Raw genomic sequence first — 20,459 nt, 5'->3', positions numbered from 1 at the left:
TGCACCCGGTTCTGGTTGAGTTTCCTTCAGCTTCTGTGTTGATTTAGTAAACATATTGATAGAGCCCTGTTTCTTACTGGCCCCTTTGGTCATGGTAACACCAGTCTCGTGGGAGTAGGGTTGCACGGTTTCCTCTCTATCAAAAGAAGGTCTTGGGTTAGAGTAGTTATCTCAACAGATGGTACTGGTATCCACCTTGATCTCTGGTTGAAGTCTAGGTTACAGGACCATGTAGCTTTGGAATGTCGCAGAGCCAGGCAAATTCATTATGGGTACAGACGTAACAGAATCCCAAGCAAGAGAGTCATTCGGGCAGGCAGCTGGTATCTCAAGACAGATAGGGTGACCGCACACATTTGTTCAGGAGTAGGGGGGTAGGGGTCACACATTGACTTTACCATATAAGGACAGAGCGGGTCTCAGTGTGTCCACGAAGAATGAATCTTTCAGCCCAGAGAAACGTTTGACTATCCTTCCATTGGACTGGGCCTCCCACGTACAACAGGAGAGGGGAGGGCGTGTAATAGTAGGACTTCTGTCAAGGATGATGTTAAATACTTGCTTATTATTTGCGAATCAACACTGTGCCGCCCGACCACCGGGGACTCGGTCAAGTGCGTTTATGGGGATGGTCATGTGCCTCTGTGTGCAGAACTCCACCAGCAATGGGCCCAGGCGATTCACTTTGCATAGTGGGGTGACCCAAGCGCAGTGCTCCGACAGTCGCACGCGATGCGCTGCACAGGTGAGACCCTTCGGCGACAAGGATGATGATTGTGGCCAGCAGGCCCGGTCAGTCCTCCACCATGCAGATCTCAGTCCCGTGAATAGCAGGAACGAAGCTGGCAGTGAGGGTATTTGGCGCTGCTGCTTCAATAGTCGTGTACTTGTGCTATTTAACAATCAAAAGCGTCTCAGGAGCCCCACCACCCACACGCACTGTGCACAGCAGTAGTCCATTATCAGGCAAAGGGTTCTGCTAGAGGCGCTGTATGGAGGCCGCTCAATATATATGGGCAAATGGAGCAGCGCACTTTCACTGGGTTCTCAGCCAAATGCAATCCAGCTAGAGTGTGATACTTTCCCAGTGGAAGTTTCAGGCCGTACGTATTGAGCAGGGGGAGGCCATACAACAATGACTTGGTATTTATAGGTAGGGTGCAGGGCTGAGAGGCCCATCCAATGTCCCCTTCATGGGTTTGTCTCCGGCGGCGCTCTCTGTAGACACAGGGGGGACGTAGCACTGCGGTGGGGCGAGAGGGTTGATTCTATCAACTCACCTTGCCATGGCAAGTGTCAGAGGGCAGCACCCGCAAACCCACCTAAGAATCGATGTCGTAGTTCTCATCACTGAACAGTCAAGGTGCTCCAGGGATGCGGTTCCCAGGTGCGGCAAGTTGCACCTCCGGACAAGAGATGTCGCAGTCGGATTTGCGTGGCATCGATGGTGCTGCTGAGTCATGTCAATAAGGCGTGCGTGGTGTAGTTGACACCCACTGTTGTCAGGGTCCCAGCTCCGGAGCCACGTGCCACCGGCAGCAGGGTTTGCGTGGATTGGTGGCGGAAGGCACGTGTCAAGGTATTGCACGCAGGGAAGACAATGGGATTGCCGTGCAGCCGCCGCTTCCCATCTAAGGCAGGGAAGGTGTACAACTAGAGCGGTAGGCACCCCTCCTCCAGCATGCCCTCGCCAATTTGTTGTTTGAGTCTGTGTGGATCTGTTCTCATGGAAGCGCAGCGCGGGCCATTGCGAAGGAGCACCTCGGCGCTCACTGGACCAGTGATTTCGTCACAGTAGCACACTCTCGAGAGTCGGTAGTCAGGCTGTGGCTGCTGGAGGGTTATGGGAGGCCGCCGGCAGCCTTTCTTTGGAAGAAATCGATGCACCACTACGAGTTACTGGAAGTTAGGATTTTCCCCAGCACGGCGCGCAGGCGGCCATATTTCTCGTGCACAACAGCGCCCCCCCCATTCAGCATGAAATTTAACAAACTTTGAAATCATCCCATAAAGGAGATCCATAGATTGTCAATATCTGGGCTGAAGAACTGGGGAAAGTGATTGATGAAGGCTGCTGGCTAAGGTGCTGCATCAATGTACGATTGGTGAGCATAGACTGGGGCCTAAGAGCATCACAAACTAAACTCCTCTTCAAAACCTATTGGACTCCAGAACGCATGTTCAAGGGACATTTATTGAACAGTGAACTTTGCTGGAAGTGAAACCGGGCAAGGGGCACTCTGAGTCATTTGATTTGGTTCTGTCGAAAAACTAAAACATTCTGGGAAGGGGTTTGTGAAAGACTGGGGTTAGTCTTGAGTTGCACTGTCAGAATGAAAGCTTCTCTCTTGGTGCTTGGATATGTATCTTTACTCAACGACATACAATTCAGTAGGAAAATATGGATCCTCCAGGCTTGTATGATTGCCAAAAAAATTATCTTGAAGTCCGGGAATCGCCTGCCTCCTTCTGTATTGACAATTGGGTGGAGAAGCTGTTAACCTTATCCACCTATGACAGGGAACACTCTGAAGATAATTACAAGTTCTTAGATATACGAGGATGCTTTCTTGATGTTTATGGCTAATGTGTCCCGATAATATGCATATTCTATGTTATGCACTTCCTCTTCATGTATCACTTCTTTCTTTTCCTCCAACTTTCTTTCATTGTCATTTGTTCTCAATGATACTTACTTAATAGTTTTGTAATCTTGTATTTATGCATTTGGATGATCGTAATGTTAAGACAATGATCTAATTTTGGGACACTTAGAAACTGCTTGATGGCTTTGCCAACTCTTATTCAGACTCTTAAAAAGACTAATAGCCTTCTGAAGAGAACTACATTGGCATCTGTGGCTCTAAGGCTCTGAGCCCCATCCGTTCTAGATAGGGAAGAATGTTTCATATGGTTTAGTGCATTAAAATATAAGGCTTTGTATTGGGCTTCTAATTCCTTGATTTTGCACATATTAGTTATCTTTCTGATGGTTACATATCTGGTTATTTTTTATTAACTTGCGTTACTATTCTTCAGTATTTTAAAATGGCTATAACTTTATTCAAAATGTGAAGTGTTAGTGCTCTTAGCAAAGCACAAAGAGAATGGCCCTCATTACAACCTTGGCGGAGGACCATGGTGCTATTAGCACCATGGTCCATGCCGCTAAGGTTGCAATTCCGCCATGGTGGTTGGCGGACTTACCGCCCCATTCCGACCTTGGCGGGGCGGTAAGTCCCCAATCCCCATTTACCCTTCCCCATTCCCATTTTTGCCCCATAGGGCATAATGGGAGTGGGGAAGGCGTTAATTACGCCACCGTAAATTACGGTGGCGTAATTAACTCCATGGTCCCTTAGCGCCATGGATTTTAACACCTGCTAAAAGCAGGTGTTAAATCCGCCATGGCGCTAAGGGACCTCGTACTCAGGCGGTAAGGGTCGGCGCTGTTTACGCTGGCGTAAACCCCTTACCGCCTGGGTCGTAATGAGGCCCAATGTGTATACATAAGTAGCAAACACTTTAGTGTGTTCATTACCTGTTGATGATTGTTAAGTTTGTCGTGAATAAATAACTGCTGAACTTGTACTATTAAAAGTGCTCTTGTGTGCTTAATTTAATCCTTTGTCACTCTCACACTCCCTAGGTCTTAGCCTTGCTGCTCAGTCACACTACCCAGATAGAGTTTGGCTAGACATTAGTGTCCTTCTCTGTTCAGCAGACCAGGATGGCCTCTCAGAATCTGTCCACAAGGCAGATTCTGAAAATTCATCTTACCATTAATTAAATCATGTGGACAGTCAACACCCAGTTACCATGCAACCAGGTTACAAACCCTATAAACCAGTGCACGCACTACATTCTGAACACAGCCAATAAATTGATGAAACTCATAAGGCGCCAAAATAATATAGGAAGAAGCTACCCCAAGAACTAGGACTGGAGAAAAATTGAAGTTTCAAAAGAATGGAAAAATAATATTCACCAGAAATCACAAGGCCGAATAAAATCCTAACACATTGTGTCCTGAATTACACGTACCAGTAAATTCATTAAAATGAGGATCATAAATTCATATCCATTAATCGAATCACAAAGTATCTTTTTACATATACTTGTAGTTCTTACTAATGAGGATCTTATGTCCAAACCCCTCCCCCAAAAGGAATCAGCTACCTGTTAATTACTCCTAAGTGATACAAAGGGAGGGGTTATTGAGATTTTTATGCTAGTTGTTATAACCTCCCAAAGTTGGATAGTTGCAAGTGATCATATTTGTATGACTTTCCTGGCATGACAGGACATCCACAAGTCATCCTCTAAAACCCACCAAAAACACTGTAGTCTATCCTCCTTCAAGGCTTGCCATGTAATCACGTTGTGATATAAAGCTACAGCACCACCTATGAATATTTCAAGAACAACACGTATGCATAGAAGCACGCAGGCTAAGCGGCCAGGTGCTGGTGAGCTCGTCTTAACCATAGCTTCCCACCAATTAGCATATCCATCTATCATCACCTCAGAGGTCTGCTGTCAATTAGGACTTTGAACTTGTCCTTGGGAGTGTTGTTTGCTCTGGGAAATTCAGGGGAGTGAAGGCACTCTCTACCCTCGTGCATATGTGTGACCATCATGCTCGTCCAATTTCTTCTCCCTGTGTGACTGAAGACCACGAAATTGAGCTTCTAGTGTATTAAAATACTATTTTCTAATAGACCTCTGACATCTTCTTGTTTTCGTCCATGCCTTCTGAACAGGAGATTCATTCTTTCACATGATTTTTATCTAACCCCAGCCCGCTACGGCCTTGGCTTTTTGGCTCATCCAGTCTCGCCTTTCTGAGATTCGCCTGTAATTTCACGTGTTTTTTTAACTGTGACATACCGGAAAAGCGGCCTTACTTCTTTTGCTCAGCTCTGCTATTGTACATAGTGGAAACATCCATTCTTTACTGACTCATATATATGTATATATTGGCGCATGCCGCAATCTATTCACTATAAAGCTGGCCTCAAGAATACTTTGTCTACTTGCGTTTCGTTGCATCTGTACATGTGTAAAATCACTTGATATCTTCATTAGTTCTGTAGCATACGTTTCTTCATCTTGATTCCAAGATGTTACTTATCTTTGATACTTTTTTGAGGGTGTATAGAATTGCCTGCATTCTCTCATCTCTGCATCTCTTCTATACACATCAGCTCTGTTCTGTATGACGTCATCACTCTTTTCGTACAGTTATTTGTCCTGTTTCTTTCCAAATTTCATTCGAACGACCATCACATTGTCTCGTATGCAGGTATGGTTTTCTCAATGGAAACCTTACTTCCATGATTCTCCTTCGTATCTGTAGTTTCAATAGCTCTGTACGTGTCTCATACTCTGGCTCCCAACATATAGACAATATGGGCGAGGTGATTGAGATGCAGGTACTTGGCTCCTTCTCTACACTCCACCCTCTTGGTGATTCATTGACCACTCTTCCATCATTCTTCACCTCCAGACATCCTAGTCTGATGAAATGCTTCTTAGGAACCCATATCTTTATGACTCCCTTCAGGCATCCAGCTGATTTCACATGCTCATCCTTGTTCAAAGTCATGAGCATGCCCTGTCCACTTGGACTGCAATAGATCCATCTTCCCACATACTTCTTATGGTTCTTTGGATACAGGAATTTCGTTCCCTCAGGTGCATGGATACTGGCCTTCACAAAGTCTCTGATCTCTTCATCTGTCAGATCTCTGGCCTTCCATCCGGATTCAACATCGATCATGATTTTCATCCCTATAGCTTTCTTTGCTGTCTTCTTGCACTGTGTGATTATTATCTTGATCACACAGAATCTCAGCAATAATAATACGATCAGGGCTCCAAGGAAGTTGAACATGTCTGCCATCCATTGTGTAATCCAAGAAAAGAGCAATCCAAACCAGCTGTCATAAGCAATGTCTTCTACTTAGTCTATCATCTGGATGTATAGTTTTGTTAGCATCTCTATGGTCTCTGTCAAAGTTACATTTTCGTCATCGTGAGAAAGTATGAATGTGCAACATGATTCTCCAATTTTTGCACAAATATCTCCATCCATAGTTGTGATCATGTCCAAGACGTATCCATTTTAAAGAGTCATAAGGCGTATGGCTCTCATCTCTTCCCTGATAGCATTGCATCCCTTTCTGGTTGTGTTGATTGTCTGCAGCAATTCCCATCTGGTAATCTGCAGGAATTTGGTATTTGCTCCAACCTAGATTCCTGGCATGAAGATCAATGTGAAAACTGAGGAAGTCTGGCTGAACAGTCAATGTTCATACGGTATGGAGTCAAAAGCTTCCATTGACATGGCAGAGAAATAGTTCTCCCTTTTCATTTGGTTTATCAGCTCTACAGATCTCTTCTTCTTCCTCAGGTGAGCATCTGTTTTCGGGAAACTGTCAATATTCAAGTCACTTTTCGGAATCACCAACACAGGAACATGAACATTGACCAAGGTGCATATTGCTCCCCAGTCTGCAAGTAGTCTCATATAAGCTCTTGCTCCACAGGCCCAATAGTGATCCATGATCACTGCTGTTCCAAGACTTCTCTTTGGTCCATCAAAGATCTGACTACAGTTTTGATTCTCTCTGACTTTTCTTGTGCCATTGTTTCTGAAGCACAGCTTTGAACTTTCCAAAGGCACTATCTAGAAGGGTCCTCCTCTGTCTTCGAACCAGGTCAATAGTGTAGCAAGTCTCGGCCACAATGGTTTGCACAGTACTTGTGCATTCCAAATAGTTGATTCAGGATGATCATATATCATCCAGGCTCTGCAGAAAACCACTCATTCTTCCCATCCATTAGGTGATAGCACTGATCCCCAAATCTGCATTTGGCCTCTGTTCTTACAATGTCGGATGTCTTCTTCAGTTTTTCCTGGACTTTCAAGCTTTTTGTTTATTTCCCATCTAATTCCAGCTCCTTTTACTTCAGGTTTTTCATATCTGATCACGTGATTCTTGGTCTGAGCTCTATCTCTGGTCTTTGTGTCTTGCACATAGTCATCTTCACCTAGATCTGTCCATTCAGTTGCCCATTTGAGATAGGCATCTTGACCCATGAACTGGCCTCTTGTTCTGCAGAGTGCTATGTGTGACAGACAATGTGCTGTTTGGTCATCTATTTCAATAGCTATGAATATCTAAGACTTCCCCATGCTATAAGGCAGGAGTGCACACACAAAACATTCCTCCTTTACTTCCTTCATATGCTGATACTAAATGTTATTCCCCAAATGTGCTGTACTGTCTAGGTAACCATTTAGCTTGTGATCATCTTCTCTAGCACTTCTTTGGGATCTCGTTCCTTTCTTACAAGTTTCTTTAACCATCTTATGTAACATGTCTGCATAGTTCTTCTTTACTATCCCACTTATATACTCATTCATCAGTAGACTAGGTGTGTTTATGTGTGCTACCTGTGCAGGAGAAAGTTTCATCCTAAAAACATAAACTTTAGGTATCAAAATATCTCACATAATCTCCACACGTGATCTCCTTCTAAAAGGTGACCCAAGTATATTCATCACATGACCAGATGCTCTCGTGTGTACCTCTAGAGTAAGAACAATTACATAAGGTCTCGGCTGCCTTGTAGTTGCCACATCTGTATCCTTCTCTTGTGTAGGAAGATACACAGGAATCCTCACTCTATTTACGTCTACATAATAAGCCGTTCATACTGTAAGTGAGAGCAGTATTACTATGAACAAAATACAGGTCTAAATCATACACAAACATGACCACTTATAGCAATAACCTTTGGCACATCGTGGATGTCTCTCATGATCGGCCATAACGAAGTTGCTACTGATGCTGCCCATTTTTACTTTTAAGGAAGGAAAAAATTATCTTTAATGGGGCAACATCATGCACTATTTCTAGAATCTGCTGAATTGGCACAAAAAGTTCCTCAATCATCTTCAGCAGGCTGATTTATACAATAATTAACTCAAATTCCCAATGGATGCCACGAATTGGCCTCTGACCAAATGTCATGAAGATCTTCTTTCAGCATGAAACAAAAGTTCCTTAATTAGTAGACCCTTGGTACTATCCTTCTAGCAAGCCTCTTTCACTTCTCAACATTCTCTCGGAGTATCCATTCACTTGGATAATAATGTCTCTCAATATTTAATTGAGCGCTGCATTGTTTCTCTGTCTCTCAGGAAAGTTCGGACGCCGGTCTGTCTCCCAACTAGATGTGCACATTCCTCTATCAGATAACAGAATACCAAACCGGCCAGTCTATATGCATTATCCGGTAGCAGGGGCATTTGTGTTTTCCACACTGAACTCAGGAAGCTGAAGGATCTGTTCAATGATAGCTGTAAGCAATCTTCTCACAATTGGACCATTCTTAGGATTTTGCAGAAAAAGATGAATGTTTGTAGTTCTCCCCACCAGAGCAGGGTGGGCACGCAAGATGAACAAGAAAACAGTAAGAACAATCCGGGAAACATTATCATTGGACATCAGTATGCGTGCCTCTAAACAGGAACTTAGTAAGAAATTAATCTGGGTACTGCTCCCTTTTCCAATTGTCAAAAAGGAACACCAGATTTTGGTATATCTTCTTCTTTTTAATCAAGACTTAAGCATGCCTCAGTCTAATGTCAACAAATTCCTGTGGCTCAAGAACACAATAACTTCCCTTAACTCCTTTTTAAATGACTGAAAGGGTGTCCTGAAATAAGACACAGTCCAATGAACTCTTTGTCTTTATTCAGCAGCTTCTGCATCCTTCTTCCTCATCATAGACCTAGTCTGCATGTGCTGTGATTCTTCCGCGATGCCCTCTTCAGGTGGGAGTGAGGGTGATGTGGATTCTCTAGTATAGATCTTTACATCGCTGAGGACTATCCAAGCACGTCTGCCTTGTACCTTGACTGCAGACAGCATAATGTCTTCTACTATGAAGGGGCCGATAAAATGAGGTTCATGCCACTTCCTAGTGAAATTGTGGTTTAGGACCGCATCTCTGTGGAAAAGTTTAGGAAGACAAAGCTGATCAACTCCGGCTGTCGTGGCATCTCCTTCTGTGTTCTGTGTTGCCCTACACCCCTTTCACTTGAACTGGTCTGAAATGACAGAGGTACTTGAAGTCATGCACGTTAGGTAATCACGTAGCTCCTTCCCTAACAATTTTGCTGTTGGCTGGGCATCACTTCTAACCCTAGACGGAGGTGTCCTCACTCCCCTCCCTGTCACTATCTCGTGCGGGGTAAGATGATGGTCTGAACCTGGCTGGTTTCTCAACGCATATAATACCAGTGGTAGACCATGCAACCATCCTTTCTTCAGAGTCAATTTCAATTTGGCTATTCTTTCTTTAAGCAAACCGTTGAGTCTCTCACAGGTACCGTTTGCTTGCAGGTGATACGCCGATAAAAACTTGTGCTTTATACTACGCAACAAGCTTATTTGTTCAAAGACTTCATTGACAAAAGTAGGGCCATTATCTGATCTTAATATTTCACATATTCTCCATCTAGGAAACACTTCTTGTACTAAAAATGTAGCTGCACAAGTGGCGTCTGGGTGAGTACACGGGCTACATTCAAACTACCTTGAAAAGGGACATACTACCACAATCATATATCTGTATCCATTACAGACATGCAGCATGTCGACATAGTCAATATGTAAATGCTGAAAGGGACCATTAGGTCTTGGAATATCTCCTCTAATTGTGCGCAATGTGTGCCCAGCAGTAAACATTTGACCTACGATAAAAGTTACTACATAAAATGCAACGTGTTCTACTATATTTGTAATGAACAAATCCTCTGCTATTGTTGCGGCAAGGCTCTCTCTAGTAATGTGCGCTGGGTAGTGCAGCTGTTCCAAAGCAACCTTAGTAAGGCTACAGGCATCACTGGTTTACCAGTGCTGCCTTGTCACCACAATACCTCAGAGGGGTTTAAAGAACACCCTCTCTGCGTCCACAAGTCTTTTTCGTCTTGGGGTGCTTCCCCAAGGATTTCTCCCAACTGACTTCTAGACAAATTATTATAACTATTTCGCACATTCATCATCACCATCATGCTTTCATTCACATCAGGCCTATCAAATTACATAATTTCTTCTGTATATGCAATAGGTTTTGCTTCTTCATCTGCTTTTTGATTTCCACGTGAAATAAAATCTGCCTTTTTAGTGTGAGCTGTGCACTTTACGACTGTGATGGCTACTGAGAGTTGTAGTACTCTAATACGTCTGTCCAATAAGGCTGCATGCCGCACCGGAGTGCCGTCCGCTCAGAGGTAGCCCCTCCTTTTCCAACATGCTAGTCTTGCATGCACTGTTGATGTCACATAGGCGGAGTCACTGTACACTGTTCCTTCCTAATCTGCATGATCCTCGAGCATGACAATCAGCACCACTAATTCTGTAGCATGTGCTGGAAAATGAAACGGTAGTCGTGCACTTATCAGTACTTCAAACCCTCCATTGGCCGTTTGCTTTACCACAGCAGCACCTGTATATCTTTGTCCATCATTTTGATGACTCTTGAAGAACCGTCAAAGATAATTTCCCCATCTGCCAATGCCTTTTCCTTCACCCTTGGGAGCTCATCATAGCACCCCTCATAGTTCGAACAATCATGTGTGTGCTCACCCTCTGCCAGTGGTTCCGCAACAAACATGGCAGGATTCACTATTCTGCATTTGACTATAATAATCGCTGGATTTGATTTGACCATCTCATAGGTAGAAGCCCTTTGAGATGTCAACGTGCCTTTAGGTTTCTCCAAGATGGCAAATAATGCGTGTTAAACAAATAACATCATAGCACATCCCATTACTATACTGGCAGCCTTCTCAAAGGTGAAGGCAGCGGCTACCAAAGATTTTTTGCAAGGAAAGTGACCCCTCATTACTGGGTCTAAAATCCCACTGTAATATGCCACGGGCTTGTACCCCAACGTGGTTCTCTGTGTGAGTAATGCAGTCATAACAGTGCCATTTGTGTGCGAAAACAAAAAGAATGAAATAATTCCTCCGCATAATTAGGAATCCAAAAACTGGAGCTGTGCAAATTGCCTTTTTTAATTCATTAAACCCTTCTTCCATCTCCTCTGTCCAAACAATTTTCTCTTGATTTGCCTGTGCTTTCTTCAGAGCTTGCAATAAGGGCCCTATGTATGAACTGTAATCAAAGACCCATGCTCTCACATAGTTACAAAGTTCCAAGAATCTCTGCATATGCTTTATCGTAACTGGCTTTACGGTTTTTAATATAGCCTCAGCTCTTTCATGAGTAAACTTCTTTCCTTCTTGTGAAATTAACTGGCCAATGTATAATACGTTTTGTTGACAATACTGTAACTTCTCTCTGTCAACTTTACATCCTTTGTCGGCAAGAACAATCATTAACTGAACAGAATCACATCTGCACTTTTCCTCTGTGGTCATGCAGACCAATATGTCATCCACATTCTGCAACACAACATTTTCTAAATCAATATTGCTTTAATCCATCTGTAGGACTCTATTGAAAATCGATGGAGGTACCTCTGGGATAAATAAGTGCTTTTCAGGCGAGTCTGTTTCAATGTAAATTACGTCAAATCTTGCAAATCTTTATGCAATGGGATTGAGAAAGACACATTTTTCAAGTCAATCACAGTAAAATATCATGCTTCAACAGGTATATTACATAAGATTGTCGCAGGATTAGGAAATAGAGGAAACTCGGCCTCTACAATCCGGTTAATCAGTCTCAAATCTTGAATTAAACCCCACAACCCTCCTTTCCCTTTTTTAATCGGATAGATTGCGGTATTACACGATGACTCTGGCGTCACTAATATACCCTGTTCCATCATAGCAGATATTGGGCCTCATTACGACCCTGGCGCTAAGGGGTTAACGGCGCTGTAAAAGGCTGCGGCGCCGTTAACCCCTTAGCGCCTAATTACGAGGTCCCTTTGCGGCTCCCGACCTTAACGGCTGGTCTGGACCAGCCGTTAAAGTAGGGACCCGCAAAGGGACCTTGAAGGTAATTATGGTACCCAATTTGCGGTACCGTAATGACCGCCTTCCCCATTCCCATTGAGCCCTATGGGGCAAAAATGGGAATGGAGAAGGGCCAATGGTGCATGGGGAATTACCTCCCCGCAGACCTTGGAATAGGGTGGCAATCTCGGTGACCCATCGTCTGCCATCATAATCAACTCCACAAGCATAGCTAATTCTACTCGTACTATAGCAGCTTGTAACCCTAAAGGAAAGACTCGTCCTTCCTCTTCAACCATAGGTATCCTTGTCCTAAATAAAAATTCATCAGGTTTCCTCACATTCTTACCCACTAAGCCTGGCAGCCATGTCAGAAAAATGCATACACCAAAGTGAAACACTTCTGGCTCTAATGGCACTCCTCGTATGGATATTTGTCCTGCAAATGCCATAACAGCCTCGCTCATGTTTAAATAATACATTCCTGGTGTTGAGCACACTATGCCCTCATCAGTAAATGAAATTGTCATATTTAATTTGGTCATTAAATCTCGACCCAATATATTGACAGGTGTCTGTCTTGAATATAGTAATGGTACAGACATGTCACACTCTCCTATAGAGACCGGTAGTGCGTCAGTAAAAGGAACTGTACTTGGAGCTCCTGTGAACCCCTGAGTATTCATTGCATTTCCAGACTTCGAAAATGTCTCCCTCTCGTATACATGAGCGCGTCGAACCCATGTCTACTAAAAAAAAAAAAAGGATTTGCCTCCTATATTAACGTCAACCCTAGGTTCCTTTTGTGGATTAGGCGTCACTGATAGTATTGAAATCATCAAGTCTCCCAGTAAGCTGTCCTATTGTGGGTAGAGCCTCATCCCTGTACCTGTGAAAGGATTCCCTCCATCAACAGTCACACCCCTTATTCTAGGAGTCATTAACTGTCCTGTGCTCGTGCTTTGCTGTATCTGTATAGGTGACTGCTGTCCCTGCCCCTGTGGTGGATTCATTATTGCCTGCTGTGTTTGAAAGTCTTACTGCACTCTCAGCTCTTCTGTCTGCTGTACTGTCTGATTCTGAGCAAATCCATCTCCATTCTGCTGCAAATATGCAGGCGTATTTGAAGTCCCCCCTCTCGAAAATTGGCTATTCTGCATGAATCCATGACTTTTACACCTGCGAGCCAAATGACCTTTCATACCTCATGTCCAACATATAGGCTGAGGTCTCCCCATCTGTCCTCCCTTGCATGCCTTGATTATCATTCTGCATGTTCTAAAACCCACCCTGATTGTTCTGAAAATACCCCTGATTATTCTGTAAACCTCTTCCTCAAAAACCTCCCTTTCCCTGTGGTATAAAACCATTATTACCTTGGTTAAACTGCCTCTGGTTACTCGTCAGTGACATGTTTGCTGATTGCTGTGGACCTGACCCATCTCCACTAGTCAACATTGCCCCTTCAATGGTGTACTTGGAGAGTTTTTTCTGCACTAACTTTGCCTCTTCGCTTTTTCTAATATCGTCTTTCTTACGATTCTTTTCTTGCAACAGCCTGCAACAATGCGCGATGGTCAGCTGAATCTCCAACCATGACTTTCCTTCCATGCCCTCTTACTTCTTGAGCTGCTTTTGTACTGGATCTGGTAGCCCTTGACATAATATATGATAAAACACAGGTATAGATATCCCCCAAGCTTTGCGTGTCTCCAAGTTCCACTGCCGTTGAAATTTCTGAATGTAAACAAGCGGATCATCCCCTTCCTGCATATTTTTTGTCATTATAGCTCCCATATCTGGTGTGCTGGATAAAGCACTCTAAGCGCTTTCCAAACTGCCGCTCTAAAATTATTGAATGGTGCTCGATCATGAGCAGTGTTTACCATGGTAACATGAGAATATCCTGCTCTTGACCAAACGTTATCAGCTCTTTCCCTAAGGAAAGCAATTACTAGACACCTAATGTCCCCTATAGCCAACATGTTTCCTCCTGTCATTTTCTCAAATTCATGTATCCATTTCCCAGCGCCAGCAGTTAAACTCGGGAGTTTACACCTTAAATTATCCTTGTCCATCTATGGCTAAGGTATATACTGTGGTCTGGCCCTGCCCTTCTCTAACAAAGGAAACTGTGAGGCCCCAAATTCGCTCTCATCTCCCATTGTTTGCCTATCCATAACAGGGACAATCGTTCCACACCGCCTTCTTTCTGGCAGTGACCTTAACCTGCTCACATAAGGTGGTGATTCCCCCCTCTGACCATGGGTTCTCCATTTGGTGGCGGATCTAGTCGCGTCAATGATTCTGACGGCCGAGATAAAGGTAGGTCAAATTCGGACCACCAGACTTCATTATCCATTGTAATACATCCCTCGGGTCCATATGCGTTACCTCCCTCCTCCCCACGGAAGGCTTCTCTGTCTTCTTCTGACATCTCCTGTGCCCAACTCGTGTGACCTTTTTCCTCCTCGTCTCTATCCAGAGTCAGTCTATCTAAAGACAGCTCCTTTGGCTCAAAACTACATGAGGCTCCCTCTTTGTCGTACAACTGTGTACTCTCATGTCGATAATTTTTACCCTTTCCCTGCAATACTTTTTTGGTCTTCATATCATGATAGACCTCATCAATTATATCCCCAATGCTTCTAGAGTCAAACTCATCCTCTAGATTTGCTCTAGACGGACCTGCTATTGGCTCATGTTCTGGGAAGAACTCTTCTAAATCTTCCCATGATACTAATGGATCAGAAACCATTACTTCCTTCTCCATGCAGTCAAGATCGCATGCTCACTGTTTTCTCTTTCGTTCTATTTCATCATCAAACTCTCTTCGTTTCCTCGCTTCCTCTCGTACCCTGTCTTCCTCTTTTCTTTTCATGTCCCTTCTCTCATTTGCCCTTCGTATTTCTTCATCTCTACGTCTTTGCATTCTTTTAATCCTCAATTTCTGTTCCTCTTTTCCCTCCTTTTTCTTTTTAGTCTTTCTTGCTCTCCTCTCTTGTCATACTTTTGCTGTTCCTCTGCTCTTTCCTGCTTCCTCAGTAGCTCCTCTCGATACAACTTCTCCAGTCTTGGTCTATCCTTTCTTTTTGCCCCACCGTCTTTCAATCTTTCTTCCCTTTCTTTATCCTTTTGTCCTGCTGGTCTCGATCTTCCCTTTGCTTTACGTCCTTGATGCTTTTACCGTCGAGTTTGAGCATAATCTGACCACCCATCCATTCACTCTGTATAAGCGCTAACTCATCAGCCTTATCCTTTTCTCCTTTCCATCTCTTCAATTCTCATTCTATATCTAAGGATGTACTTGGTCGTTCACTTTTCTCCTTATCGCGTCTCTCCTTGTCCCTCGGGACCTTAGAGATTACATCTCTCTTAGTATTTTTCTCTGGGCCCTCGTCGCCGCTTTATGCAGGTGACTCATATGCCGGGTTGCTGTACCCTGTTGCTGCCTTGAGCTCCATTAATGGGTACAGCTCCTCATCCTTTTTACTATCCTCATCTGCTTCAGGCACGGCAGGTGGAGCGGAAGGCTCCTCACCGCCCTCTGTGCATACATTAAGTATCCAATCTACAGAAGGCGGGTCCTCTCTCTCCTCCTGGTACATTTTACAGAGCTCTAAGTTCACTAGTCGCTTGTCTACATTTTTCCTCGTATATGCAGCATGTAAATATGTCGTCATATGCTGCAAAACTGCCTTTGATAGTGATCACCCTTGTGGCCATGGCATGAACATTTTATCTGCGGTTCCCTTAACTCATTCTGCACTGTACTGTCTAAGCTTAGGTGCGTATTTCGGCAGCTGTTTACAAAGGTGTATAAGCGGAGTAATATCCTCCATTTTGACACGTCACTCTTTGACCGTCAATACTCACCATTTACTCTTTGCAAATTTGAAAAATACTTTTTCAAGAAAATAAAACAATGTGAGCGGGCACCAATTGTCGCAGCGCCAAACCCTCTATATCACGTTTCTTACTTTAATCTGCTAAAAATATCATCAATTCAAGTCCGTTAAAATGCACACTTTGTTCATTAACTCTCGCGTGTATTCTCTTTTCTTTTCTCAATTTCATCTATTATTTCATCATTATGTTATTATTCACAGACCTTGGAGGTTGTGGAATCAATGGAGGAAGGGCTGAGCCGTTTCACTATCGAGTAGAAGCGTGCGCAGCATTCTAGTGTTTTCACTTCCTTTTTATGACATGTATCTAGATGCGTCGGAAGATTCCATCAGCACGTTGCAACCCTGCGTTCTTTCGGGTTTACACGCTGTTCGAGTGTTCCTCCCTTCCTTCTATGGTTCCTTACCTGTTTCCTTCTCGCCTTCCTTCCTGTTCCCTTTTTTTTTCTTTCCGTTCCGCTCCTCGGAATGCTACCTCATTCCTTTCCATTCATTGTCTGTTAGTCGGGTTTCCGAGTTCTGAAGCACTCTACTCGCAGTTATCACATATGGTGAGGCTGCTTGCTCCGGGTCCCAGAGCGATCCGGAAGTATTGTTCCCTTGGGAGTGCTAATTACCTTTTTCATCTTCATCGCCTCCCAGGCGGGGTCCTCATACCCAAAGTTGGATTACCATCCACTGCCAAGCGGATAGACCCGGCGGATACTTCCTGCACGGAATACTATACCGGAACTACTCTCATCTCCCGTGCATGCTGGGCATTGCAGTTGCCCACTCATCGGTCCGTCATAGTTTACTCAAGTTCATACGGGATTCCAGGACTCTACATCTATGCCCTACAAATACCAACTAAGGGTTTTTCGGCAAATCTTTTCCCTGATAGTGGGGTGGTCTCCCTGGGGGTCCCACCGCCGGGCAATTGCGTAAGGCAAGGTGGCCGCCAGAGGAGCCCATCCTAAATTCATCAACAAAAAGCCTGAATCTGCTTGGAGAGAGAGGAGAGATATTTCCACGGACAAATCATCCGACGACGGACATACAGGTGAGGAGCAGGAGGAGGAGGAGGAGGCGGGTGACAGGGGCCTTGAACAAATTGTGAGACATTATTATACAATCACATAAAACAAACAGGCAAAACAAACACACTCGGCCGGCCACATATATCTTAGTCTTTTTCTTGAAGACTTCTCCTGTCTCTAAAAATACTCCTACGGAGTTTGAACTGCCCTCCTTAAACCCGTTTTTAACCGGGTTCGTCTCCTACATCTGCCATTTTGGGATTTTAGGTGCTGTTCCTTCTGTTACATTCTTTAAAACACAGGTATCTAGACGTATTCTTAAATGTGGACTCCCTCACAATACTTCTTAATTGCTTGGCCTCCTCTCAAGTCAATTTTAATCAATATTTAACACTCATTATTCTCAAGTCACTTTATCCCCACCTCCCTCCGTTACTCGTTTTCCCTTTATCACTTTCTTCACCCACTGCCCTTTCACACTTTTGCCACCTCACCCAGCTTTACTCACCATTTTAATTTTTAACTTCCGACTCCCGGGATCGTATGCCTCCTCAATAGCCTCTCCAACTTTCCATTCGTTCAGCTTCCTGTAGATGCCAGGAGGGGTTTCTGCATGAAAACAAGGGGTCCCATCTAACCTGGCTTGCAAGACTTTGCATTACACTAAACCACTATTCACAGGAAGCTTCACGTCCTTTCAGCCGAATGGCAGAGGTTGTGCGATATTTCCGGGACCCAAAAGCTTACTTATCTCGATGGTATCTTACCATCCTCTCTGCTACCATGTAAACTGGAACTCCCAGCCCTTTAAGATGAGCTAGCAATACCCTTGAGATGGATGGGGATGCAGAAAGTATTCAAACATCAATAATCGAAACAACTCAGGTAGTTGGCAAAAGGAGAACTGTTTTATTATCAATGATCTAAAACAGGGACATCAACGCACATCTCAGCTCAAAATCTCTCAATGCATCTTAGAAAAAAGCTTGTGTATATAACACAAAACCTTCATAGGTGACATTAACCTGCGCATTACTAACGTCATCCTATGTGGCAAAATACAAAAACCTAGTGGCAAGTGTGATAGTGTCTAAGGAAACATCTGAGTATACAATCCATCCTCGTTTAGGCAGTGGAATAAAGTGATAGGCTTCTTAACATCAGGTGGAGAAACTAAACCCTCCCTTCAAACAGGTCACTATGAACGTCACTAAATATACAACGTTCTATTGGCTAAATAACTATAGGACCCTTGATTGTGCGGTCCTCTATCATTGGTTGGCTTCTAACCTCCGTCAGTACCTTCCAACCTACGTATAGCAGGCTAAGCGGCCAGGTGCTGGTGAGCTCGTCTTAACTTCCCACCAATTAGCATATCCATCTATCATCACCTCAGAGGTCTGCTGTCAATTAGGACTTTGAACTTGTCCTTAGGAGTGTTCTTTGCTCTGGGAAATTCAGGGCAGTGAAGGCACGCTCTGCCCTCGTGCATAGGTGACCATAATGCTCGTTCAACTTCTTCCACATGACTGAAGTCCACGAAATCGGCATTCTAGTGTATTAAAATACTATTTTCTAATAGACCTCTGATGTATTTTTGTTTTCGTCCGTGCCTTCTGAACAGGAGATTCATTCTTTCACACAATTTGTATCTCACCCCAGCCTGATACGGCCTTGGCTTCTTGGCTTCTTGGCTCATCCTGCCTCGCCTTTCTGAGATTCGCCTGTAATTTCACTTGTTTTTCTAACTGCGACATACTGGAAAAGCAGCCTTACTTCTTTTGCTCAGCTATGCTATTGTACATAGTGGAAACATCCATTCTTTACTGACTCATAGATATGTATATATTGGCTCGAATGTCGCAATCTATTCACTATAAAGCTAGCCTCAATAATACTTTGTCTGCTTGTGTTTCGTTGCATCTGTACACGTGTAAAATCACTTGATATTTTCATTAGTTCTGTAGCATACGTTTCTTCATCTTGATCCCAAGATGTCACTTATCTTTGATACTTTCCTGATGCCTTATAGAATTGCCTGAATTCTCTCATCTCTGCATTTCTTCTATGCACGTCAGCTCTGTTCTGTACGATATTTTCAGTCTTTTCGTTCAGTTATTTGTCCTGTTTCTATCACAATTTTATTTGAACGACCATCACACTGTCTCATATGCAGGTATGGATTTCCCAGTGGGAACCTTGCTTCCATGATTCTCCTTGGTATCTGTAGTTTCTATGGCTCTGTACGTGTCTCATACTCTGGCTCCCAACATATAGGCAAAATAGGCAAGGTGATTGAGATGGGGGTACTTGGCTCCTTCTCTACAATGGTAAAGTTTAATGCATGTTGGGAAACAAACTCTAATCAAAGTAGACCAATCTTTACGAAGCAAAAGCTTATGCATGCCAGGAACTCAAGTCTATGCCAAGATCAATAATCACCGGGAAAATAAACTACAGCTATATTTGGGAAGAGAAGGTCAATATTCTATTCATTGACTAAAAACAAGAAGGAAAGACAGAAGCAAACAAAAATGAAGTTGTCATACAGCAATGAGAGTGTGAAAGTGAAGGAGTCCCAATGGGACCCTTTCTATTCACAGAAGAGAGATTGAAGAAGCTTTGAGGGAACAAATCCACTTTGCATTCAATACAAGTGATTTTCCTTTTAATATAACAGTCAAGGTCAGTCTTTTATATTGACATACAATTATGAAAGATGGTGAAAGAAGTGGCATCACTTGGATCGGACTAATGATCCAACCCACCAACATCAGGCTAGCATGATGTAGGTTCTGTCATCATAGAGCAGAAAATCATGCTGCCAGGAGAAGAAGCGGAGGCTCTGGAATCAAACCAATGGGAGATAAATAGAGTCAACCCAACCCTAGCAAACTAGAACAATGGGTTAGGAAAGATCTGCAAGAATAATTCTCTCTCAGCACAAACTCTTGAAAGGTCTGTGGAAGCATATTCTATAATGGGCCCTGAGAAATCATGGGATCCTAACACTGTGTTCTGCTTTTGCCGTGTGAGGAGAACACTTACACTTACGTTTCCCTGGCCCCTTGGCAAAAATAGTTATTGGACTCAGACAGGCAAGAAATCACACATAGGCTAATTGTTATAATAAAACAAATGGTCCATTACAGTCCTTTTCTTCACAACATATTGGTATATATGAACTTGGCAAACGTAAACAAACATACACTTAGATATATAAAAAGACAGATGAAAAATGGCATCACCGTTAAAAACAGCAGCAGAAGATACCTTCATCTTAGCCACTACAACACTGCTTAGTCACTCAGCAGGTAGTCGAAGAGATCACTCGTGCTAACGGGGTCTGAGGCAGAGCGTCCTCCCTCTCAGAGAGACGTCATCACCCGCGGGTCCAAATTCTAACAAACTCTGCCACGCAATACCCTCTCCTTTATGGGGGCATCTCCTCACCCTTCTCAGTTGTGTCTGCCCTCAGCCGAAGAGCAGATCACAAGTCGAAGGGACAGAGGGTGGAAAAAACCAGTC

This window comes from Ambystoma mexicanum, chromosome 11, assembly GCF_040938575.1.
Source record: "Ambystoma mexicanum isolate Mex_15411 chromosome 11, UKY_AmexF1_1, whole genome shotgun sequence".
In the NCBI taxonomy this organism is placed as follows: domain Eukaryota; kingdom Metazoa; phylum Chordata; class Amphibia; order Caudata; family Ambystomatidae; genus Ambystoma; species Ambystoma mexicanum.
This window is presented reverse-complemented; position numbering follows the sequence as displayed.